This window comes from Cyprinus carpio, chromosome B1, assembly GCF_018340385.1.
Source record: "Cyprinus carpio isolate SPL01 chromosome B1, ASM1834038v1, whole genome shotgun sequence".
Lineage (NCBI taxonomy): Eukaryota > Metazoa > Chordata > Actinopteri > Cypriniformes > Cyprinidae > Cyprinus > Cyprinus carpio.
The window spans coordinates 12,594,673-12,622,443 of record NC_056597.1 but is presented as its reverse complement, the minus strand read 5'-3'; the positions used below and the strand labels follow the sequence as shown (position 1 = coordinate 12,622,443).

Here is a 27,771-nt window from a genome sequence, read left to right as displayed (position 1 = left end):
AGATTAGTTAAAATGATATTACACACGTAAAAAGCAACTCATTTTATAAAACTAACCTGGTCAGGCTCCTTAAACAAATATAAGACATTTGGTGTCGCTAGTAATACAGAAATTACACACGTAAAAAGCAACTCATTTTATAAAACTAAAAACAAATTTTATTAAAATGTCAGGCTAAAACGAATACAGATGTATGTGTATTAAAAAATAAATAATAATAATAATAATAATAATAATAATAATAATAATAATAATAATAATAATAAAAACTGCAGAACAATGCAAAACCAGTGACACATAGATAAGCTGAACAAGGCGGTCATGAGCACAAAACTTGCCATTTTATAAGACTGAATTCAATTTCCCATCCTCTATCTGTCCCTAGCATTTCCCGGCATTCCTTCATCTGTGATTGTCCTGGTCTTGCTCTAGATTTCATTCATACTTCTCTGTTTTTCACACTGAGCACCAAATTCTTTCTGCATTTTTCTCTGCTTCTGTTCATCAGCCACTTTTCTGTCTGCCTCTCTCTCTGACTCAGACATACTCACACACACACTCAGACACATCTTCCTCCTTTCTAATCCCAGAAGATGTTGGTAATGTCTGAGTCCAGGCTGTAGATCCAGACCAGCAATGGGCCAGAGATAAGCACAAATGACCAGGACACACCCCTAAATGCCCGTTGCAGCTTGCCAATCACTCCACTGGCTGCAATTCCATCCTCCTCCAGCTGCAGATCGCTGCCAGGCTCAATGTAGTTTCTGGCCAAGAACTTCAGGGCTTCATCCATTAAAATAACAGGCAGGGACATCTTGAGAACAGTCACCCACTGGGGCCAAGACAATGGCCGGATCTGAAATATGACCTACAGAGACAAACAGTAACAGACATATCTACTGCTTACTGGAATAATTAATTTAAAAAGGAAAGTTTTGTCATCATTTACTCACCCTAAGATTATTCCAAGCCCTCTGACTGACCTTCTTCCACAGAACACCATGCAGTCAAAAGTGCCAGTAAGTTTTTCTTTGCTATTTGAAGCCAGTGGCGGCTCATCGGGGGAGGCAGGGGAGGCACAGTCTCCCCAAAATTTTGAGGTGAAAATGGGAGGAGGACTATTTAATGTTAATAAAATTCACAATTAATTTCTGTTCATATCTCAGAATGTGTAGTTTTTGTTTGTAATTTCACAGTTGTAATACCATGAAATGTATAGGGGGGTGGGGGGGAGGGGGAGGCCGGGGGAGAGATGAGCTCTCATGCCTCCGTTGGTAAAAAAAAATTAGCCAATCAGCATCGAATGTTCACTTTCAGCGCTGATGAGTGTTGAGAAAAGAAACCTCGTAGAGGAGGCTAGCCTCCCTTCTGATATAAACCAATCATCATAGAGACATAAATTACGTGCTATTAGTTTGAACGACTAGCGCTGCGCTGATAATAGGCAAAGTACTTATGATGAGTAGCGATATTGAATATTTGATTGCCAACAGATTTACCAAGCTGTCATTCAAACAGTATATATACTGTTTAAATAAAAAAAGGGAAACACGTCTAAGCTGGATACAGTATACAGCAGTCGGCTTAATTAAACGGCACAACAGGCAGCTCTCTTTTAACACAGACTTTTAAGAAGGAATGGATGTTTGCTTCAGGTGATAGAACAGTTAAGTGAAATTATATTATCTTGTTGTATGTGTGTCGTTTTCTTTACGTTTTCTGACTAAAAGCAACCAAAAAGCCATTTTAAAGCGGTTAAGTAAATAATAATAATAATAATAGGCAGGGATCCCAGACCAATACAATTAGTGTGCCTCCTCTATTTTAAAACCCATGATACGCCACTGTTTGAAGCTACTAAATCAAAATAATAGCTTTGTGTAAGTCACAAATACCTGATTTTCTCTGTTCCTCACATTAAGTTACCACATGGTTTCTGAGGATGAAGGTTTTTGGAATGACCCACTATAGTTCAAAAGTTCAAAAGGGGTTAGCAAGAGTTCATTTAAAAAAAAATAAAAGAATACTTTTTTTCAGCAAGGATGTGTCATGGAATTACTCATGGAAAACACTGCAGATCCAAGTGTAGTTTTAATAATCCAAAAACAAAGATCCAAAACAGGGCAACAGGCAGAAAACAAAGGCAAAAATGTATCCACAACACAGGAGGCAGAAAACAATACTCATGCAAACAGAACATGGTATATATAGGGGAACTAATAAAACGAATGACACACATCTGAAAATAATGAGAACTAATAGACAGAGCAAAGGGTGTTGGGAAATGAAGTCTAGAACAGACAAATCCAGAAGGTATGCCCTCTGGTGGCTGTTATGGGCACTCGAGCAGATGACTGTGACATGACCACCGCTTTAAAGAGTGTATTCCAGATGCTCCACCATGCATCAAAGAAGTCCAGGAGGGTCAGGGATTGTGGACTAGGCCCGTGTGGTGGAAAAGGGCATGGGTCCAGAGGTAGCTCATGGAACCAAGGATCATGGGGCCGGCAGGGCAGGAGGCCAAGGTGGGGCCTGAGTCCAGGCTGAAGATCCAGACCTGCTATGGGCCAGAGATGAGCATAAATGACCAGGACACAACCCTAAAAGCCCGTTATAGCTTGCCAATCACTCCACTGCCTGCGTTTCCATCCTCCTCCAGCTGCAGATTGCTGCCAGACTCAATGTAATTTCTGGCCAAGAACTTCAGGGCTTCATCCATTAAAATAACAGACAGGGACATCTTGTGAATAGTCACCCACTGAGGCCAAGACAACTGGCCTGTTAAGCCAAGGAGGCCAAGGCATGGCCAGCAGAGCGGGAGCCCTGACAGGGCGGAGAATGGAGCTGATGACCACTTCAGCAGAGCTGAAGATGCAGGAGACCACCAAGGCAGATCAGACAGAACTAAGAGCACAGTACTTATTCCCCACTTATGCAATAAAAAATGTGCAATTTCCTTATATTTATTTGTTACCACCTCCATCCTAGTACATCCCTTTATCTCACTCTGTTCTATTCCATTTTATCATCTATAGCACAACTGTTCATACAATTTATTATTTTTTTCGATTTGCAATATTTGTCTATTTATATTTTCTTTTCTTTTTTTTGCCTGTGTGTTGTTGTTGTCTCTGTGTTCTGGAAGCTTATGTCACTAAAACAAATTCCTTGTATGCATAAGCATACTTGGCAATAAAGCTCTTACTGATTCTGATTCTGAGAGGTTAGTAGCATCCTTTATGGCTGTAACAGGACAGGCAGACAGTTCAGCAATGGTCTCCTTGACCGTAAAAGGACAGACTGAGAGTTCAGGTGTGGGCACCACCACCCAGTGAGGAGCTGAAGCGGACGCCGCCACCTCAGGAGGAACTGGAGTAGGCTCAGGAATGGATTCCTGGACTTGAATGAGCTCAGGCGTGAACTCATAAACTTGAGTGGGCTCTGAGGGGGTGAATAGACTTGAGTGGGCTCTGGAATGAACTTATAGACTTGAGTGGGCTCTGGGGCGGACTTATAGATGGGAGTGAACTCTGGAATGAACTCGTAGGCTTGAGTGGGCTCTGGAGCAGATTCATGGGTTGGAGTGGGTTCTGGAGTGTCCTCTGAGGACTCCTGGACCGGAGCAGGCTCTGGAGTGGACTCCAAGGGCTCCCGGACTGGAGCGGGCTCTGGAGTGGACTCTGTAAGCTCCCAGAGTTGAACGGGCTCTGGAGAGGACTCTGAAGTGGCCCATGCATGCAGAACAGCCATGAAGTGAAAGGCAAAGACGGACTTCTTGATTATGGCAGCAGTAGTGAAATCGGGTGGCTCTGTAGTAACCACTGAGAACCACCAGAGTCGGCTCCCCCAGGACCACCAGACTTGGGACTACTGGAGTCAGGTTCTCCAGGACCAATGGACTTGGGACCACCGGAGTCGACTTTGCTGCTCTTCTCCTTCTCGACCTTCGTTTCTGAGACAGAGACAACGAAACCCCACTGTCCTCCAGAGATGCAGTGGCAGACTCGGCCTTCACCGGGGGGTCTGCCATGGGCACTGACTGACCTAATGGTACTATTAGGAAGCAGTAACTGAGATAGTCAATGAAACCCCAATAATCAGGAGTCTTAAGTCCTTCCATCTCCCACAGAGGGAAGAGGTTAATAAGGCATTCAGTGAAGATGTTATTAAGCTCAGTATCGCAAAGCTCCAGCCTCACCGCCATGGTCCAAAACATCTGAGCTAGGCACCCTACTCCTAGCCCCTGTTAACGTAATGTTGCCAACAGCTGAAGACGTGCCCTTTGCTACCTTTTTAGAAGCTGGAGGAAGAATCTGAATGTCCATGGTCCATAAAGAAAACAGAGAAACACTGCCCAACTGCTGGATCTGACTTAGGCGTCAGTATTCTGTCATGGAATTACTTGTGGAAAACATTGAAGATCCAAGTGCAGTTTTAATTTGTGATGGGACATTTGACACTGAGGCTACAAAGCCTGTTTTACTCTATTGAAGCACACTGGTTTGAAAGACTGTGTCGAGACTTGTATTAAATCTGTGTGATCACATGACGGATGACGTTTGAGGCTTCATACGTCACAATGAAACACCTGAAGCGAGATGACTGATTCAAATCTTTGGCTCGGCTTCATTAATTATAAGAAGATGTGAAACGTTTGGTGTTCCCTCCCTGCCTTCATGTGTGGATAATGATTCTCAGAATGAAGACACAGCTGCTATTGCGGAGTTCTGCTTTTGTGTTGAAACTGGAATCAACAAGTTGTGTGATTCATTTGAAAGTGGCTACTATAATTGCAGCTGACAACTAGATGTCTCTTGGTAGGGTCTGTCTTTGAAGGTTTTTTTTGGTAAAATCAGGAAAAAGCCCCAAAAGCTTCATCTGCCCATCTCTAGTTTTAATAATCCAAAAACAAAGATCCAAAACAGGGCAATAGGCAGAAAGTAAAGGCAAAAAATAATCCACAACACAGGAGGCAGAAAACAATACTCACACAAACAGAACATGGTATATATAGGGGAACTAATAACACTAATGACACACAGCTGAAAATACTGAGAACTCATAGACATAGCAAAGGGTGATGGGAAATTAAGTCCAGAACAGACAAACTATAATGCAGAAGGGAGTGCCCTCTGGTGGCTATTATGGGCACTTCAGCAGATGGCTGTGACAGGATGCATTAAATTAATTTAAAATAACAGTAAAGGCTTTTATATTGTTACCAAAGCCTATTTCAAATAAATGCTGTTCTTTGTATTCGTTAAATAATCCTGAACACCAAATCAGCATATTAAAATGATTAAAGTGAAGGATCATGTGATGCTGAAGACTGGAGTAATGATGTTGAAAATAGAAATAAATTACATTTTAAAATGTATTTAAAAAAAGAAAACAGTTATTTTAAATGTAAATGGTATTTCACAATATTAATGTTTTTACTGCAATTTGGTAAAATAATTGGTGAGTACAAAACTTTTGACCGGTACTATAATTAATGACAAATATTTCTTAAAGCTATGAGGATGTTATGATTTACTATATTACCCTCAGTCATTTCCTTCGTCTTTTGGGAAGCCTTTCATCATCAGTGAAATTCATACGAAATCCATCATTTCCTGATTGATTAGGCAACTACTTTTATTGTGGTTTATGACAGACAGGCATGCACAAGCCTAAACTATTAAACACTCACATTTCTCAAATTCCTCATTATGCCCAAGCATAATTTTTCTTAGATTGTACTGCATCAACTTTCCAAATTCTCAAGCACACAGATGCATACTTACAGGAAGAGGGTCCACATATAAGATGAGGAAGTGTAGGGCCATGGAGAGACAGATGGCTCCCACCAGCCAGGGGTTTGACCACGGAGGCATTTTGAGTAGAGATTGATTTTCTGACAAACTGAAACATACACACACAAAGACAACAAGAGCAGTCAGTGCTTCCCTGCTGTCTTAAAGTCAAACAGGTAGAAAGTTCTGCTGTTTCCAGTATGATCACTGTTCAAACAAACATATTGTTTCAAAATCTAAATTACATTTATGACATTTACTTAAATGTATTTACACTACCGTTTAAAGATTTGGGGCCAATAACTTTTTTTGGAAAGAAATTAAAACCTTTCAGTTTCCAGTAAATGATTTTCTATTAATTCAATAATCCTAAAAAATGTATCATGGTTTCCACAAAAATAATAAGTAGCACTGCATTCAACATTGCTAATAATAAGAAATGTTTCTTGAGCAGTTGAATCAGCATATTCAAATGATTTCTTAAGGATCATGTGACACTGAAGACTGGAGTAATGATGCTGAAAATTCAGCTTTGCCATCACAAGAATAAATTACAGTTTAAAATATATTCAAATAGACAATATCTATTTTAAGCTGTAAAATAATATTACAGTTACAAATAATAAAAACACTATAGTGCAAGTTTTATTTTAAACAGGAAAATACCAAGTCAAAACTGTATATATGTGCCATGTGTGCTATACTCCACATTCAGCAATGATTTTCTGTCATTACAGGTTTTTTTTCAATCACATACCTGTTGAGGGCATTGCACATCTCTATAGTGACCAGCACAGACAGCGCCATAGTCATGGGGTATGGAGACTCGAACACTGAGCACTGCACTCCTGCAAACTCAACAGGACCTTCACTGCACTGCAGATAGTGAGACTATAGAAGAAACAACAGAGAAAAATTACTATAATACAGCATCAACAAATATTAAACCTTCAAAAAATATTTTTTTATTACCAGCTGGTAGAAAGTGAGCTTTGGTCCATCATGAGCTGCCATGAACCACCAGGCAGCAGCTCCAACTGTTGCTGCCCCTACATAACCTACAAAACAGAGAGAGAAAGAGATGGCAATGCAACTTAACAAATCAACATATTCAGAGTGAGTTCATTGGTTCTTTAAATTTAATTCATGGTCTGAAAGAGAGTGTAAGAAAGTTCAGCCTGTTGACTGTTCTCTTGCGTTTACTTCGGCTGGGATTACAATACTGGTTTTTAATGAACCAATTAACGTGAACATTTTAATGAACCAATATTGATTCTGAAATTCCAACATCAGTCTTTTAGTTTATGCTGTTTTCTGTTGACGCATGAACAACAATTTCACTTTTACTTGTAGACCGCATCTCCCATATTGATACTCTTTAATGCGGTGTGACAGATACTATATTACATTAGACTATATTACATATCCATTATATTCTTACTTAAAGGGTGAGTTCACCCAAAATTTTTAATTCGGTAATCAATTACCCACCCTCATTTCATTCCTAAATTTAAGATATTTTTGAAGAAATTTGAGAGCTTTCTGACCCTCCATAGACAGCAACGCAACTACTGCGTTCAAGGACCAGAAAGGTAGTAAGGACATCGTTAAAATAGTCCATGTGACATCAGTGGTTCGCATGGGTGTTGTGCTGCTGACGCAGGAGCCGGCATTCTGATGTAGAACCCAGATCTGCTGTGCCTTGTTTACAAGCAGAGTCTTCATGTCTGCAAATTTCGACCTACAGAATGACTTTAAATTTTTTGCACAACCTTACTTATTTGAACCAGTATATACAGACTATTAACAAAGAGAGATGGACGTCCTATGTCAGAATGCCTGCTGCTATGTCAGCAGCATCACATGCATGCATCGTGGTGCTCTCGTGAACACGCATCGAAGACTGACATGAAGAGAAGAAATTGTTGAATAAAGTCGTTATTTTCGTTTTCTTTGCACACAAAAAGTATTCTTGTAGCTTCATAAAATTATTGTTGAACCACTGATGTCAAATGGACCATTGATGTTCTTACTACCTTTCTAGGCCCTGAATGTGTCAGTTACATTGCTGTCTATGAAGGGTGAGAAAGTTCTCTGATTTCATCAAAAATATCTTAATTTGTCTTCTGAAGATGAACAAAGGTCTTATGGGTTTGGAACAACATGAGGGTGAGTAAATACATTTACATTTAATCATTTAGCAGACGCATTTATCCAAAGTGTCTTAGAAATGAGGAGAACAATAAAAGCATTCAGACGAATGAGAGAGCAACAGTATACAAGTGCTAGGTTTTTTTTTTTAATAGAATGGAATAGAATAGAGCAGAATAGAATAGAATAGGTAAGTGCTAGTATTAGATAGTCAGGTGCTGGCGAAAAAGATGTATCTTTAGAAGTTTAAAAAAAAAATGAGAACAGGCTCTCATACTAGGTTGTTCGAAAAACATATATTTTTCACGTATTTTACATTATTACAACACCTCTCTCCCTAGTCTGGCATGAACGGCTGGAATAGTTCCTGCATCAAATGAAGGCCCGCCTTCTGAAATACAAAATACGCTGTGATTGGTTAGCTGTGCCAGTCTGTGTTGTGATTGGTTAGCTGGGCCGGTGTGTGTTGTGATAGACAGCACTCGGCGCCTGGTCGGGAAATGTCATGCTTCTTAAGATAGCTGCCTGCTGTGAGCTTCAGTGTAAATATTGCGTCAAAATCAAACCAATTTGAGCGTGATTTAAACCCAGATGATTATAACCACTCTAAGCTTGTCTGTCTTGGGAAAGCTAGCGTGTCTCCGACATAGTGATAACACTCGTTGTCTACTCTAGTGCAGCTCAACCAGGTCTCGTCCCATTCGTCGATTTTTTTGATATCACAAATCCCGGAAAATATGCGTTGTAGTCCAAACAAGTCGTTCGTTGTAGTTTTTGAAAAGTGATTTCTGTTAAATAAAATATCTCCTTTTGAATTGGACTTTGAGCTTTGTAAATTTGCAGCTCTTTTTTTATGCTCAAACAGCAACATTACAGACTAACTAAAGTTGAAAAAGTGAAAAAGCATAATAGCACCCCTTTAAGACAGCAGGGAAGCATGAACTGCTCTTATTGTCTTTGTGTGTGTATTTTTCAGTTTGTCAGAAAATCAATCTCTACTTCATATAATTTTAATAATAGCAAAATACTCATGACCACCTTTACTAGAATTTATCACATTTTATTGTAGGCTTAATTATTGGTTAAAATTGAGTATAACTTCTTGTAGAATTTATATTAGATAATGTGTTACCAGAATAGATTTTTCCCTATAGATTTATATTACAACTGTGGCATGTTGTAGCTATTGGTTCTAAATGTGCAGGTGGTTGCTTCTTCATAACAAATGCTATATTGATTAATAATAATAATAATAATAAAGTCATTATTGGCCTGGTAATGATTAATAGAACAATCATACAACAACAAAAGATACACCAAAAAACTATGGCACACAGACATCACAAAATACAAAAGATGGCATGGATTAAATCATTAAGAGCCTGATGAACTGTTAATAGATTTAATAGATTTAATATAAGAAATTAACAATATCAATATAAAAAAATGTTAAGTTAGATTAACTTCCCATGGCATGTTGAATTAGAACAATTCTGTCAAATTATAGCCTATAAGTGACTAAATAATATAAAACTACTGTACATTATATATCCTGCCATCTATATGTCAATTACTCACCGTTAAGGGATAAAAAATGAAAATTCTGTCATTAATTACTCACCCTCAAGTTGTTCCAAACCCATGAGACCTTTGTTCATCTTCTGAACATGAATTAAGATATTTTTGATGCATTCTGAGAGCTCTTTTACCCTCCCATAGACAGCAAGGGTACTACCATGATCAAGGTTCAGAAATGTAGTCAGGACGTCAGTAAAATAGTCCATGTGACATCAGTAGTTCAACCGAACAAGAATAATTTTTGTGCACAGAGAAAATAAAAATAACAACTTTGTTGAACAATTCTTCTCCTCCTCATCCAGTCTGCTGTGGCTTGCCCCAATTTTGGGGAGTATCATGACGCATGCGCTCCGCTTTGTGTAAACAATGCATGCGTATGCTGACACATGTCCGTGTTGATGTAAGCAGCAGTGCAATGCGCTTGCATTGTTTACATGAAGCGTAAGTTCATGCATCGTGATACTACCCAAAAAAGAGGTCTTAAAGGTTTGGAATGACTTGGGGGTGGGTAATTATTGACAGAATTTTCATTTTTGGGTGAACTATCCCTTTAAATATGATGTTACTTTATTGCAACAACTTTGCATAAATGGTAGCACAAAACACCACTTTCAAAAATAAATATATAAACAAACAAACAAATAAATAAGGGTTATGAGTGAGCTTGACCCGGGACTCAACTAACCCTGTTCAAACTTTAACCAGCCCCCCCCAACAATAATGACTACACTTGTGTATTATAGAAGCTGATCTAACCTGATAAATAACATTATCCTATATACAATAATGAAAGGTTTTAATCTTAATAACAAGGAGTGATGTGTGTAAATGACTCACAGCCGATGATAAGGTATCTGCAGAAGAGCCAACCCGAAATAAGTGGTTCTGTAGGTGAGCGTGGGGGTCTGGACATGATGTCCAGGTCAGGGGGGTTGAAGCCGAGAGCAGTAGCTGGGAAACCATCCGTCACCAGATTGACCCACAGCAACTGGACTGGGATCAGAGCCTCAGGCATTCCCAAAGCAGCGGTGAGGAAAATACTAAGAGACAGAGAGAAAAAATACAGTGCTTAAAATGTTAATTTTGCAGATAAAATCCAGCCAGTTTTTGTAATTGGGAATCTGCTCTAAGCGTACATGGTGATGGAAAAAAATATGAGATGGGAGGAAAAATGTTTTTGTGTTCTTTGTAACTGAAAACTTTATGTTCTTTCGCAAATGTAATTTAATGTGAGGGTGAAAGATTTCCTCGGCACATATTTTGGAGGTGTTTCACAGCCTTCTAGACAGGTTTTTTTGAAAAGACGCCACAGAGAGTGACGTCTTATTACAACTGTTGCAGTGTCCACAGAAATTTTGCTTGCTCAAAGTATAGTGTGACCATGGCTTTCCAGTGATTTTTGTCTGTACATACCAGACTACCTCTCCAATGTTAGAAGAAATGAGGTAACGGATGAACTGTTTCATGTTGTTGTAAATGGCTCGGCCCTCCTCCACTGCAGCTACGATGGTTGAAAAATTATCGTCTGCCAAGATCATCTCTGAAGCAGATTTAGCCACAGCTGTACCTGAACCCATAGCAATGCCAATCTCAGCCTTCTTCAAAGCTGGGGCATCATTCACACCATCACCCGTCTGGACAGAAAACACAAGCCTTCATTAATTTAAGTTTTTTTGCACTTTTGCACTCTCATATGTCTTGTAACACTTACCATCGCTGTGATATCATTGAGGCTTTGCAAATACTCTACAATGCGGCACTTGTGTGTTGGCTCCACGCGGGCGAAACAGCGGGTGGTGCGGCAGGCCTGTCGCTGCAGGTGGGGAGGCAGCTCATCAAACTCCCGTCCTGTGAGGCCGCTGCCATACGGCCCACCTTCAGCCTCCTCTTCCTCCTGTTCAGTAATGATGCCCACTCGACGACAGATAGACAGGGCAGTGCCCTTATTGTCACCTAGACAAATTAATACAGGAAGAAGACCTTAGATTGACATTCACATGCAAATTTTTGTGTATAGCCTGCCCATGCACAATTAGATAATAGACTGTCTTGTATTTGGAATTATATAAAAAACTCATAATTAGATTCACCCTCATGCAGGGTTGGGGAAAGTTACTTTTAAAAGTAATCCATTACAATATTGGCAGGGCATTGTTCCAACCCATAAGACTTTGGTTAATCTTCAAAACAAGAGATATTTTTAATGAAAACTTTTTACTGAAAGGTAATGCTATCCACTCCTTTGAAAGGCCTTTTTTGGTCACCTTGGGCTCAGAAGTTTTATTTTTATCAAAAAACAACAATTTTTTGCCTATTTTTTAATAGGACAGTTAGTTGACAGGAAGCAAAGTAGGAGAGCGAGGGGGAGCCTGATTGGGAAAAAGGTGTCAGTGACGGGACGAGGCTATGGGTAATGCCGACTCAAAGTCAAAATTAATTATATTATGAGAAACACAATTTTTTTAATTTATTTTAATAGGACATTCTGTCTATACCATAACTGTGATTAAAATGACTGTGATAAAAACAATCCCTTTACAGTCACTTCTATGTGTGTGTTTAACCCACCTGTGATCATAATGACCCGTATACCAGCCTGTCTGCACATACGCACTGCATTCAGCACTTCCTTCCTGGGTGGATCTAACATTCCCACACAGCCTACGAATGTCAAGTCCGACTGTGAGAGACACAAAAAGAGTTCAAGTTATAGCATTCAAATATACATTTTTAAATATTTTTTTTACTTCATGTACAATTAATTTCATATTAATTTGTCCTAAACTTATTCTCATGATTTCAGATTATTTATCACACAAACTTGCTCACCTCATATTCTGTGAAGGCTGCAGAGTTCTCTAAGTTAAGGGTTCGAGGGTCAGGGGGTGAATCTCTAGTTGCCATGGCAAGGCAGCGAAGTGTATCACGTCCCGAGCCCCACTCTCTTACTGTGCTTAAGAGGTGCTCCCTTAGGTCAGAGGTCAGCGGTACCCGTGTACCACCTCCTACCCGTATCCAGCGGCAACGCTCCAGCACACTCTCTGGCGCCCCCTATGAAGTCAGGATTAAGAGATAAAATGCATGCGGAATTGTGAGGAAGGTGAGAATAAAGTTCAAGAATCGAAAATCAATTAATAGTTGTAACAGGAATTAAAATTCATAAATAACATCAAAAGATAAAATGCATGTAGAATTGTAGATGGATGGCCAATGATACAAAAAACACATCAAGAAAAGACAAAAAAAACAAAAAAGTCACAATAAATGTTACAAAAATTATGATTATAAATGCTGTTTTTTTTTTCAACTATTCATCAAATAATCCAGAAAAAATGCATCACTATTTCCATAATTCAAATTCCACATTAAATGATCAGATATGTGGACACTGAAAAAAAAAAATTTAAATAAATAACATTGATATATATCAGATCAATATATCAGCATATTAGAAAAGATCAGGGTTGGCTGCTGAATGTCCACTTGTTATATAATCTTTTTTAAACATTTGTTTCCTCCTAAAATAGGTTAAAAGTAAAACTCACAATTATATTCAAAAATACAGCAAAATAGGTTATTTTTGTATTAGTCTATTTTGTTTAAAGATACAGTTACAGTTATATACAGTAATCCTCCAACAAAAATTCAAATGAAAGGAATGGAAAAAGAGAAAGTTTTAAAGAAATATGAAAACCAGACCTTGACAAACATCTTGGCACCTGAAGCAGAGCGAGTGAGTTTGTTTGGAGAGCAGAAAACAGACATGGACTTCCTGTCTCGAGAAAACTCCAGAGTCAGCTCTTTCCTCATTAACTGCTTTATGACCTGAGAGAAGACGCATGTGTGTGAAAGAGAAGTGGTGGAGAGAATGCATTCTAGATGGTTTCTTTAACTCACTCATCGTTAGTGACTGTAATTTCACAAGCAGCATTAAAAAAAAAAAAAAAAGCCACCAAATAAACCATTTATTAGATCCACACAGAATCTGCACTTTTTTCCAATTTTCTTTGCTGATGATGAAAAAAAAAAAAAAACGGTAAAGTTTTACAAACATTAAAAAAGCAACTTTTCTCTCTCTGTAAAAAATGTATCATGCATTCATCTACTCTTGACAAATAAACTATATAGAATAAAGATAATATTTTAAAGTACATTTGAAATGTGTTGAAATCTGTTGTGCCAGAGTAGCTGACAAACAGCATATAATGAAATAATTCATAAATAAAAATACTAATAATATAGCTAAAAGGTTATAGTTTTATATTTATTCATTATACATCATACATATATTTAATATTTTTATATTTATGTGTGTAAATAAATTCAAAATAATATAATAATACATTAATAAAATACATTTATAATCATCATATAAAATAATATAAATAATACAGTTAGAAAAATTATGTTAAAATAGTTCTACATGTAATATACCATATCATACTGCTGTCACTGAGTGGAGATTCTGTGTGGGCCAACATATTACTTTATGAACACTTACTGAACAGCAGGCAGTGGCTCTTTCAGCAGGTGAGAGACCTCTCAGGTCTGTGTCAAACACATTCATCTTCTCCACCAGACAACAGAGAGCCGTTTCAGTCGCTTCCCCCACTTTCTCATACACACCTTTACTCTGAGAAGAAATACAGAGATGATGAGGTCTCTACAGCTTCATCATGACAGAGAGAGTATGTAGATGTGCACACACACCTCGTTGTAATCCAGCGAAGAGTCGTTACACAGGGCACAGATAGAGGCCATTTCCACCAGCCCTTCATACTGACTGCAGCGTACCATTACACCATCCTTATACCTGAAACAGAGACAAAAAGAGGATCGGAGGCATTGGAGGAGGACTGCAAACAGAGAATTCAGGACTGAAGATAGAAAAAATAATGGGTAAAGTGAGAAAAAGGGATTGGTTAGGAAAAGAGAACAAAACTGAAATAAAGACATCACATAAATGTTTAGGCAAACCACAGGTTAGTTCAGAAGAAATTCCTGTGAGTGTGTGTGTATGTGAGTGTAGTTAGATGTGAAATAAACTCACACTTCTCCTTCAGGGGCGTAAGTAGATCCAGTTACTGTAAATTCGTTCAGTAAACACCTCTCACCTCCCACGATGTCCACAATAAACATCTGCACCCAGACAAACACACATGCACAGCCATGCATGCACAAACACACATACACACACATGATTAGTACGTTTGATCCGTGGTTTTCAAGCATCATTCCATGTTATTAATCTTCTAGCTATCATAGAATAATAAAATCCCACAATGCATCTGTTAGAATTATTATACACTATTAGAAATTATTATTTTAAGTACATCATTTAGAATAACTTAAGTATTAGAGTACAACTGTGGCTCTGGACACAATTCTCTCTCACCCTGCAGACAGACATCTGGTTGGTGGTAAGAGTGCCTGTTTTGTCAGAGCAGATAACGGAGGTACAGCCAAGTGTCTCTACAGATGGGAGGGAACGGACTATAGCATTTTTGCGGGCCATGCGACGTGTGCCAAGTGCCAGGCATGTGGTAATAACAGCAGGAAGACCTGTGAGAAAGAACAAAGACATCAGTGAGTAAGTTATGGGAAAAGATAGAGGAGTGTAGCACAGTAAAATGTACTATTTAACAATGAGATATTAAATAACAGTTCTCTAAATCTTTTTATTTTTTAAGAAAATCAAGCTTTGGCAAACAACCACATGTAGATTTAAATGCTGTATTTTTATGTATATGAAATTACATTTTCAGGAAGCTTTATAACACAATGGGTTTTCTGCACTTTTTTCTAATTTACTATGAAATATTTCAGTATAAGTTATTTTAACAGCAAATAAAAAAATAAATGAAATCATGTTTTTTAAACATTTGCTATATTTAAAATCTTTTGCTTTGATAAAAGCAGCACACAAGCTGAAAGTAAAACCTGATGTTCATGGTTACAAGAATTATCCAAAATGCATCTCATCTTTTGTACAAAAGAGTTCACATAATCATGTCACAAATTTGATTAATGGATCCTTTTCACAGATATGACGTGTTTCCAGTTATTCCACTGAATACTAGTTAATGCTAATGTTGTGTCAGGGTTAATACAGTTAAATAAAACTAAAACCACAAAACATATTTTTGTTACTTGAAATAAAAATAAGCACTAACTGAAATCAAAGAAAAATCTTAACAAAAACTTAACAAAACTTAACTTAACAAAATAACTTATTTTATTTCAGCTTGTTGCCAATGCAACATTTCTCATTCATTCATTTTCATTTAGTTAAACTTGATGTACTGAAATAACTAATAAAATCTAAGTAAAAAACAAATCTGCTACAGAAACGTCAATTGCAAATAAAACAGAAAACCTTGCCCTTAGAGAGGAAGAATCTTCTTCACAAAGACGTATGAGGCTGTGTGGTAAAAGCCGAAAGGAAGCCACAAAGCCAACTACCCTTCTCTCCTTCAGGAGAACAAACATTGGCACATGGAATGTCAGGACCATGTACGAGTCAGGAAAGATGGCGCAGGTAGCAGCCGAGATGAGGAATAACAACCTGACCTTGTTATGCATCAGCAAAGCATGGTGGACCTAAGCTGGACAGAATCGACTGATGACAGGAGAGCTGTTGCTGTACTCAGGGCATGAAGACAGTGATACACCCCACACACAAGGAGTAGGCTTCATGTTGTCCAAACAGGCACAGAGGGCTCTGATTGGATGGGAGGTGCATGGCCCCAGGGTTATCACAGCATCTTTCCGTGCGAACGACAGTGAAGTGAAGGATAAAGATCAGTTCTACAGCAGACTGCAGAAGATCATCAAGACCTATATAGAGAAGGATGTTACCATCCTTATCGGAGATGTCAATGCCAAGACTGGGTCAGACAACACTGGATACGAACAAGTCATGGGCACCCATGCCTTGGGAGTGATGAACGAGAATGGAGAGAGATTTGTGGACCTGTGTGCACTCAACAACCTGGTCATTGGAGGCAGCATCTTCCCACACAAGCGGATCCACAAGAAAAAATACATATAAACAAACAGACAGAGACACAGATATATAACAACAACCTCTGCATTAACAAGAAATCAATAAAAATAAATTCAAAAGAACAATGAATAGAGTGAGAAGAGGAGCAGATGTGGCGTCTGACCATAACTTGATGGTGGCTTAAGACTGAAACTGAAGCTGAAGAGAAACCAGACTGACACATCAGACAGAAGAATGAAGTACAATGTCAGTTCTTCTGAAAGGCCCCAACGATACGAGAGAACAGTTTGGTCCTGGCACTGGAAAATAAGTTAGAAGTGCTTCAAGACCAATATAAAGAGCAAGATAATGTGCTCAACAGGTGGCAGAAGTGAAAGAGACACAAAGATCAACATGTCAAGAAGTAGTGGGGGTAAAGAAACACCACCAGAAGGAGTGGATCACAGCACAGTCCTTGACCAAGATAGAAGACAGGAAGAGAAAGAAGGACACAGTCAACAACAGCAGGACTAGGGTAGCAAAGGCCAAAGCTCAAGAAGAATATCCAGAAGCTCACAGAGTAGTGAAGAGGAGTAGTAGGAAGGACAACAAAGAATACATAGACAGACAAGCGGCTGAAGTGGAGCAGGCAGCGGCAAAATGAAACAGCTGTGTGATACCACCAAGCGACTCTCCAGGAAGTTCAGCAAGCCAGAAAGACCTGTTAGAAACAAGCAGGGCAACACCATCAATAGCTTAGACCAGCAGATGAAAGGATGGACTGAACATTTTGAGAAACTCCTGAACAGGCCAGTACCTCCGAAACCCCAGACATCGAACCAGCAAATGTGGATCTCCTGATCAACTGCGAGATGCTGACTAGGGACGAGATCAGGAAGGCCATCACCCTGAAGAAGAGCGGGAAGGCAGCTGGACCAGACGACATCCCAGCAGGTGCTAAAATCAAATCTGGATGTGTCAGTGGAGATGCTATACCCACTCTTTGAAAGGATCTGGGAGGAAAAAGATATACCAGCAGAATGGAAGAAAGGTTACATAATTAAGCTTCCCAAGAAAGTTGACCTCAGTAACTGTGACAACTACAGGGGCATCATACTACTATCTGTGCCAGGAAAGGTTTTCAACTGGGTCCTTCTAGAGAGGATGAAGAACATCATCGAACCACAGCTGCGAGATGAACAGGCAGGCTTCTGGTAAAACAGATCCTGCACTGACCAGACTGCAATGCTCCACATAATAGTTGAGCAGTCACTGGAATGGAACTTTCCGTTGTACATCACCTTCATCAACTACGAGAAAGCATTAGACAGCATGGATCGAGAGACCCTCTGGAAGCTCCTTAGGTTCTAACGGCATCCCAACAAAAATGGTCAACCTAATCAGGAACTCCTACGATGCCATGTCCTGCAGGGTGATCCATGAGCAGAGCACTTACCAACAGCTCCCAGGTGTGAACTGGCGTCGGACAAGGATGCTTATTCTCGCCATTCCTGTTCCTAATTGCCATTGAATGGATAAGGAAGTCCTCCACCAGTGGGTGCAGGAACGGAGTCCAGTGGACTTTGTGGAAACAGCTAGATGACTTGGAATTTGCTGGACGATCTTGCCCTCTTTTCACACAGCCAGCAACAGATGTAAGAGAAGATAAACATTGTGGAATTCATGTCATCACAAGTTGGCCTTGACATCCACAAAGACAAGACCAAGATTCTGAAGGTCAACACCATCAGTACAGAGCCAATCACTCTGAACAGAATTCCCCTGAATGAAGTGCAGTCCTTCACCTACCTGTGTAGCTTTATAGACCAACAGGGCGGCACAGATTATGTAGATGTCAAGGCAAGGATTGGCAAAGCAAGAGCGGCCTTCATACAACTCAAAAACATTTGGGTCCCTAGGGAGCTGTCCATGACTACCAAGATCCGACTGTTCAACTCCAATGTGAAGACAGTCTTACTGTATGGAGCAGAGACCTGGAGGATGACCAAGACCACCCTCAGGAACGTCCCCTTCACCAACAGCTGCCTCAGAAGGATCCTTCATGTCCGCTGGCCTGACCACCATCAGTAACACCAAACTTTGGGAAAGAACCTGCCAACTTCCTGCTGAGACGGAAATCAGGAAGAGCTTCATTAACATTTACATTTAATCATTTAGCAGACACTTTTATTATTTCATGTTGTAGACCATGAAATAGCAATTGATCAACCTCACACAATTGAACCTTTTTTTCAAGAAAGGGATCAGAAGTATAAATTAATATATTATTTAAAATGGATTTATGTGGGTGAATTTTGCATTGGTCTGAACAAAAACTGCAGACTGGATTATTGAAAATGCACATTCATTCTCTACCAGTAGGAGGTGCTTTTGGAGCGTAAAATATAGTGGTTTCCCGATAACGGCTGTAAACAAAGCAGTGCTCAGCTCATAAATTATCCTTTATCAGGTAAAATGAAAATGCGATCTAAACTTTTCTGAAGACTAAAGGTTTCTGAGGTTCATTCTGAATTAGTGAGAATGAGAAGAGTATGAAAAAGAGTATACCCTATATTGATGAGTAAAGTCCACTGATGAGTTACCAGCGTAAGCCTACATTTAATTTTAGTCATTTTAACTTAGGGCTGTCAATCAATTAAAACATTTAATCATGATTAATCGCATGATTGTCATGAGTTAACTCTGTGAATAATGCAACTTAATTGCACATTTTTATCTGTTCTAAATGTACCTTAAATTAATACTTTTCCCTCGGTTTTCACAGACAAGGCTTAAGATAGTCTCAGACTAAAATGCATGTTTGAGCTGTTTCAACTGATAATATCCCTTTAGTTTTAATACTCTAATCAACATGGGCATGGACAAATACTGATGCTTTATGCAATATATGTTTATAGAGTGAAACCATAGTTAACAGAGCATGAAGTTCTGTTGTCAGACAACCGGGATGAATATGAAATAGTGACTGAAAGCAGCTGACCCATTAAGACTACATAAACAGCTCTCCCTTCCAAGATGTTAATCTGCACAAAAATCCCGGATTTATAGTCTAATCGTGCCGTTTTCTGATAAAATCAAATAGGCTACACATAAGATAAAGACACTAGCTGTGCTATGATTTTACTTACTTGCATGTAAAATTAGAAGCAACATATATCTGTGTTTTAACTGAAAGCGCCAGCTCCCTTTCAGCCGCTTCGCTGAACAGAAGCGGGGCGCTTAGAAGAGAGAAGTGTGTGTCTTGTGGCGCTGGGAAAGAAAAGAAAGACCTGGCCTTCGTGCAGCAGTCAGCTTCAGATGCATGATTTTCATTTGCTACAAGCAGGATACACAAAAGCACGTTCGCTTCGGAAACGCAGACCGTTGTCGTGGTAACAAACAAAGCAGCAACCGTTCGCGTGTCCGCTGCCAGCTATTGCGCATCTCCCTATATGAAAAGCATTTTAGGGGGCCCCTGGCTTTTGGGGGCCCAAGGCAGTCACCTACCTTTGCCTAATGGGTAAGTCCGCCCCTGAGTGTGACCTTGAAGTTGACACCACAAAGATGGGTTATAACTTTTGACATCTGGAGAGAATGGCCCAGGACAGAGGACTATGGAGATCTGTTGTTGACGGGCAGTAAATAAGTAAGTAACTGAAATAACTAAAACTAAAACTGCATAAAAAATTATTTAAAACATAAATTTTTTTTTTTTGCTATTGGAGTAAATGGGAAGACAGAAATTATATTTTTGGCAGTATATTTATAAAATTGTATTTGTTGCTCTGTTTACCATTATAGAAGTTTACCCAACTAAGTTTACCCAAACGACTTAAACTTCCGAGAACCAGAGAATGTGTAAAGGGGTCCATAAAAACCAAAAAAAGTTTAATCTTTTCTTCATTTTGTTGCTAACTTTTACATTTTTCCTTTGTTTTTATGTTTTAACATTTTGCAAAAACCTAAAATAATTCTGTGCTGTCGGTACATTTTTTAATTTAGATTGTCAAAAAGTTTGTCAACCATCTGGATCCAAAAATTATAGTCTTCTTGAGAAAAGGAGATTTAAATTTATTGGCCTAGGGCCAAAGACTAAAAAATAAGGTTAACGATTTTGCGCACCCCTCAGGGAATGTCGGCTACAGCCAAAGCCACTGCGTCTTAAAGTTAGTACAGCAGCTCCCCTCAGCCCAACGCGCCTCCTTTTGCAATGGGTCACTGAAGTGACCGAGGTTTCAATACCCAAACACGGCCACACCACGATCACTGTGATCGACCTTCAGCACAAAAGAGACAGAGAAATAATGAGTCCTCACATTTCAAAAGGTTTACTGCTGACACCAACCTCTGGAGCTCGAAAACATTCTGACACAAATGCCTGCAGACAGAGGGAATGCTTAATGTAACCGTTATGTAGCAAAAGATCGCGTAGGAGCTGTCAATAGGAACTACTGTAAATGTAAATTTTTTCATTTGTCTTTTATTTTTTTTTTTGGTTCTTTTAACTCTGTTTTTTGGGAGTTGAATACATAGCATTAGGATAGACTATATTAAGTTAGAATACATTCACTTTAATTGTTATTGGGCAAAAAAGGTTACACAAAACAACACGCCAATAAAATGAAGTTAGATTATTGTATGAGGCATAGTGGCAAGAGATAAGTTAAATGCAAATGACAAAGACAAAATATAGAAGAGGGTGCAGTACCAGGGATTAATGATGTCTAAATGCCCCAGATGACAATTATTAGTGCAAAATGGCAATGTGGATAAATATAAAAGGGCAGTGAGTTCTATGAATAGACAAAAATGTGCAAAAAGGGACTAAAAAAGTAAATAATAATGACACCCGGTTACACAATAATGAGGTACAAAAAATGGCAAAATTAACACAACAAATGCAAATAATATGCTAAAAAAAAAAAAAAGCTCAAAGTGCAATGAGGTCAACGTATTAGCGTAGGAACATAGCATAAAATTATGCCAACGGCCAGAAATATGGAATATGATACAGATTTAGTGGTGTGTTATTGTTTAACCGTTTGTGGGGTAATATATACTGCAAACAGTATATATTTAAAGAGCAGACTAGTTTGTATTAAAAGTCAATATGCACATGCAAGATTAAAATAAATGATAAAATCAAGAATATTTCAGAAATAAATAAGATTTACTTTGTCATTTGAATTCACATTTTGTTTTAAACATGGAATTTGGAAGTTCAATCCGCTAATAAAATCAAGAAAAAAAAAAAAAATCAACCCTTCCAGTTCATTCATCAAACCTGAAATGGAGAATCACATTGAGCACAGTGCTCTGATTTATACTGCACCATTGTATCCATACAGAACTTTTTAAAATGTACACAGAAATCATATACAAGGAGCCATAGTTACTCGACAAACAATAGAGTGAATAGTTAAAAAATAAAAAAGAGAGAGCATAGATAATTGAGTTTCCTACCTTTGAGAGTTGCTCTCCAAACTGGTTCTAGTTTCTGCTGCAGAGGGGTTCTCTCTGGATCCGTGGCTGCCATCTCATCTCTGATCTTCCCGATCTCTGTATCAGCACACCTGTGGCCACTACAACACCTATCGCTCGCCCTGCTGCAATGTTCGTCCCCTACACAAAGCACACATTTACATGTGGATCAGATGAACTGTCATATAGAGTAATTACTATGAACGTAAATTGAATTTCCAGAATGGATTAACATCACCTACAGTACTTACAACAAGCTTAGGAATTAAGAAATTGAATAAAATGAACAAATGAAGAAAATGTTATGGGTCAGTTTGGACAGGAATTGTGACAAATACATTATTTAAAATGCTATTTATAAATGACAAATAATTTAAAATCAAATCTAATCAGTGCAAATGATCTACCAAAACAGAATGTATCTTTTTACCTCACCTTTTACTTCAGTTGAAAATGTACCAACTTTAGAAATCTATATTCTATTAATCTATTAATCTATATATTCCTGACTTTAAGCTATCAAAATGAAATAATAAAGACAAAGAACATCATATAACTTCATATATGCTTGATATAGCTGTATATAGCACTTAGTAGGTACTTTTTTTAACACCTACCATTGTCCGCTGAGACAAAAAAGTTAATTTTGGAGCCAGTTTACTAAAAAACAGTGTACTTAACCAAGAAAAGTACTGTAATATAATATAAGGTAACTTCATGGGTTAGGTTAGATTTAGGGGTAGGTTCAGGGTTAGTACCTAGTTATTACCCAGTTATTATAATTGTTATAATAATACATACATAAGTATGTACAAGCAGAAAAGGAACTGTAAAATAAAGTGCTACCCATTCTCATTCATTGTTTCTGTTTTTTCATTTTTGGATGGGTCCTCCAAGTCACTGTTTATGTTCCTGTCCTTAAATGCCAGACATCTATTAGATTTCTCAGCGGGACAGAAGTAGTGGAGGCTTTAGCGGTGTGTGGGGGTGGGGGGGGAGTCTTGAGGCTGGTACTCTCTGGTCATTATCCGTCTGAGAGCTTCAAAGCCTGTGTGATGTGATGACTCAGTCTATAGAGCCATGTGGGAGCAAACAATTAGGAGTGATGTTTTATTCAACACACAGACTCGACTGCCGGACATAATCCACTACAGTACAACAACCATCATACACATCCACATCTGGCCAAGTTTTATCCAGTGCCTAATCGCCACAGGTAACAAAAAACAAAGCCTGAAAATTCATAAAGAATCTCGCTGAAGAGAAACAGATAACTAACATAATCACTCCAGATAATCTTACAGAAAAGAGCATGTTTTTCTTATCCTGGTTAACGGCACGGGGGTCAGGCACTGGGTCTGTGTGTTTCAGGACGGATACAGACTCCCCCGTCAGGATGGACTGGTCCACTCTCAGAGTAGTAGAGCGTATGGAGGTCAGTCGGATGTCTGGCTGGGACTTTATCACCAACTGGAGAAAAGCAGATGCAAAAAAGATAAGACTAGTGTCATTTTTTTTATCAGGCATGTTATGCGATAAGAAACAGTAAAGGCATCAAAGATATCCATTTTCTCCCACTTCGCTTCCTGTCACTACACTGGCCTATCTAAATATTATTGACTGACACAAATCTTTAAGAAAATTAAAATCTTAAATATATTTAATATTTATATATATTATTGACTGTGCTCTGATGTGTTAATTACTTACAAAAGAACCCCTGTAGCATTTCTGCAACACAAAAAAATTCTATACTGGGATGTTTTTCTATCACTTAATGTTGGGAATTGAGAAAAAAAAAGGTATTTAATTGCTTTAAATAACTACTGTCATTTTGCTACAGTGGGACTCTGAGGTTTAGACTACAAATACTGCTGATTAGCACCCCATACTTTACAGTCTATATTTAGAAACCAATGTCAGTCAGATACAGATCGAGGCAAAAAGACGTCAACCTTATTTTTATGCATTAGCTTTGGGATTCTTAGAATAGAGCTTTGATTGGAGGGCCAAGAAAATTCTGAGACTGGGTCTTAACCGTTTCTGTCAAATCTGATACTAAAGACCACAAAAAACACTTCAAAAATAGGTTCAAATAAAAATACATCATGTATTATCAGCATAATAATTTGAGTGAATGACTAAAGACGGTTTACATTGCCATTGTCACAAATTTACTTTATTTGATTAGTGGCATCATTTAATTTATTTTTAAACTATTTAAAATCCTCCCTGTGACCCTACTTGGGAGGGGAATGGATAGATGGATGGATGAGTGATTCAAATTTTAAAACAATCTTTTTTTTCAGGTTTACATTAGGTTTTGAATACTCAGATTTTCACAGTATATGTACATGTATTTAAATGAATAAGAGATTTACTTTGAAGAGACCAAATAATTGCAAATGCACCTACAAAGGAGAGTCAAATTAGGTTGATTGCCAATTAGCAGCAAGCATCAGCTATAAATGGGTTCAGACGATTAAGACTTTGATGTGAGTTTTCAAAGCAACAGGAGGCAACTAACAGAGTTCCAAAGATGCCAAGCGCTACACTTGCAGGTGCAGAATGCATCCAGGGAAACAGCTTATAAAAATAACATGCGCAAATAAATCTGGAAAAACTTCAGTGACGCAAAAGGAACTCTGGCTGCAAGTCACAACTCACCAACAATAATGGTAGGACAGTTCAATGCATAACTGGCCTAAAGCCCGAGCATAATTAAAAAAATGTAAATAGTATTTAAAACTAACATCATAAACCTGGAATTTCCGGCAATGACATTTTATGGTGGGGACCTGTGATGTTTTCCTGTTCAATAAAAAAAGTTAAATGATGAGAATGATGAATTTTTCATTAAGTCTGTAGAAACCCACATAGTCTTGCAAAATTTTAAATATGGTGGGGACCTGTGATGTTTTGGCAGCAGTCTCACAGGATCATTACTTCAGAAAATCAATGTGCGTGGTTTTTGGAAAGAATCAAACTACGCCAAACATTATTTAACAATACTTTGCCTAACTGTGGGAACAGCTGGCTATTTTCTTGAGAAACATCCTTAATGCATTTGAGACAGACTGTGCTAGGCAGTTTTGACTGGCTTTTACAAACAATCATAACACAGGCCATCTCTATTCAGCAATGTCCTAAAATTATCTCCAGACATATCCTTTGAGAGTGGGCCTCTCTTTTTTTTCTTTACGGACAAACTACAACAACTATAATAATCTCCAACTCTTACTCCAGCCTCTAAGAAACAAATTACATGAAAAGGCAAACTGGGACATAAATGAAACACATCAGCGTACAGATGTACAAACTACAAAGAAAATCTTTAAATAAATTTTGGCAAATAAAAAAAAAGTGATGTAAAAATCTAGTTCTCATTCTTACCAGCCACCTCCACAATGTCTCCAGGCACAATGTCCCTGGCTCTGACCCTCTGAACACTCTTCCTGTCCTGTCTGTACACCCTTCCCCATTTCAGGCTCATATTGTTTTAGGGCTTCAATGGCATTTTCTGCATTACGCTCCTACAGAATCATAAACACAGTGAGTTGTAATTTCTAGCATAACATCCTGCATTATCGTCTCACCCACAGGCTTCATATATTTTATATTAACATATTTAAGAAGTATTTAACAATTTACACAGGCTGTACCTGCCACACTCCTACAATGGCATTGGCAATAAGAATGAGGAGGATGACAAATGGCTCTACGAAGGCTGTGATTGTTCCTTCACCTTCCTCAAACCAGGCCAGAGTCTAAAAGACAGAGAGAGAATATGTAATGCAAAACATGGGCAGTGCGGATTTTTTTCTCAAAGCTTTGGTAACAATAGAATGTAAACCATGTTACCATGCAAAAGTTACACCAGATTCACAAAAACTGCATAGACACATACATTTCCATTTAAAATCTAAATTAATCTAAATAAGACTTTCAGTTGGTTCTAAATTTTATCTTAAATTTAGTGCAAACATAATTTTTGTGAGAACATTTGTATATGCAAAGCTTGTGACTGCAAACCAGGCTTTTATTTGTAACTCCATGCATGAATTAAACTAATGATTATATTGAACTTAAGCATTATTTTAGTTAGTATGTATTCTTAAAACAAGGATAATAAAAAAATTAATTTATATGCATTTAAAATATATTTGAAAAAAATTGGGGGAAGAAGATAATTGGGCAAAATTAGCAATTAGAACTGCATAAATAATGCAATTAATGGGTTTAAATGGGCATTAATGTTTTTTTAATTAAATACTGATATATATAATTTTTTAAAATAAAATGATAGTCTAAATATGAAACTAAAGCCGCCAACAGGTGGCGGCAAGTCAGGTCAAGTGAGTCATCTCAATTATCCATTCAACCAATTCACTCAAACAACTGATTCATTCAAGAACAAAGCAAGTACATCTTCTTTATGAACGGCTCACTGAATCATCAGCTCACTCAATTTGTTAAAACTATGGATTCGTTCATTAATGAAACATCTGTGTTGCTCTGAGGCATTGTCTTGTGGTGTGTTTTCTAACTATTTTTGTTGGCGAAGTTGAGCAAAAAACAGACAACTACTGACAATATTGTGTCAGTAAACACAGTATTAACTTATTATTAATTGAACTGTTCCCTAAAATCAATTTGCAATCATACAGATATTTGAGAAAAATCATTCTTGCTTGTGTGATATGCTTAACGATAATTATGTCATCATATCTTGAATTTTAGGGGCATGTAACACTGCATTCTAACAGACTACATCACGCAGTCAGTCGTCGTCCTGCATCTATTTATCAAACAACTGATGCATGCAATGTAAGATCACATACAGCTCTGGGCTGGGCAAAGGTGCGTTAAATACGTTAATAATTTTAACACAATACTTTTTCCATAAATAATTGGACCAAATAGATAGTATTTGTGGATGAATGAAGATTGCTAGAGTTATGTAGATTTAATGCATCTGTGTCTGGTATCTATAAATGTGAAAAGCTTGGGCTATTGTTCTGTGCCACACTACTCTCATGTGAGAGTAAACACAGTCTTTGATTTATACTTACAAAGGAAATACAGGCGGCAAGGAGGAGAATCCGAACTAGCAGATCCTCAAACTGCTCCAGAAACAAGTTCCCATAGTGACTTACCTGTAAACACAACAAAAATTGATAAAAGACCTACGGTGGTCACAAAGTTTCAACATCACTTTCCATTAAGTGAAAAAAGAACTCTCAGAAAAACTAAAACTGGAACACTTAAACCTTGTAACCATGTAAATCAAGGTTACAAATACATCTTTAATATGTATACATATTTAACATTCAATCAAGATCTATCTCAGCTACAAACAGAGTGCAAACCTCATCCAACCTCCTCAAGGGAATCTAATAATAACCAATTATATAGACAACCAGCATCTCCCATGCAACAAAGGTAAGCTCAGAGAGACTTTTAACTTAGAGAATATGATGAAAGATCTGCTAATAATTACACAAACCCAAGGGAGCAGCTCACCTTCTTCTGCAGGTAACTCTGTGGCACAGGTTATAGCAAAGTAAAAGAAAAAGGGGCAGAAGATAAAATATAAAGGTTAAATTGAAATCTCATCATGACATTTTCTATTTTTTTCATAATGCACAAAACAGTTGTTATATCTATGCAAGAGATGTAGTAACGTTACCATTGGGGCCCCAACTTTCTCTGCTCTTCCTTAATTGCTCAGAGCTCAGTCCGGTTGTCTCGTTGACACTGAAATATCCCAGCACCTCCTCA

The 27,771-nt window shown here is 38.1% G+C and overlaps 1 pseudogene; it reads right to left on the bottom strand.

The window, feature by feature from the left end:
• Positions 1 to 61: 61 nt before the first annotated feature.
• On the bottom strand, positions 62 to 27,771 carry LOC109089000 (annotated as a pseudogene).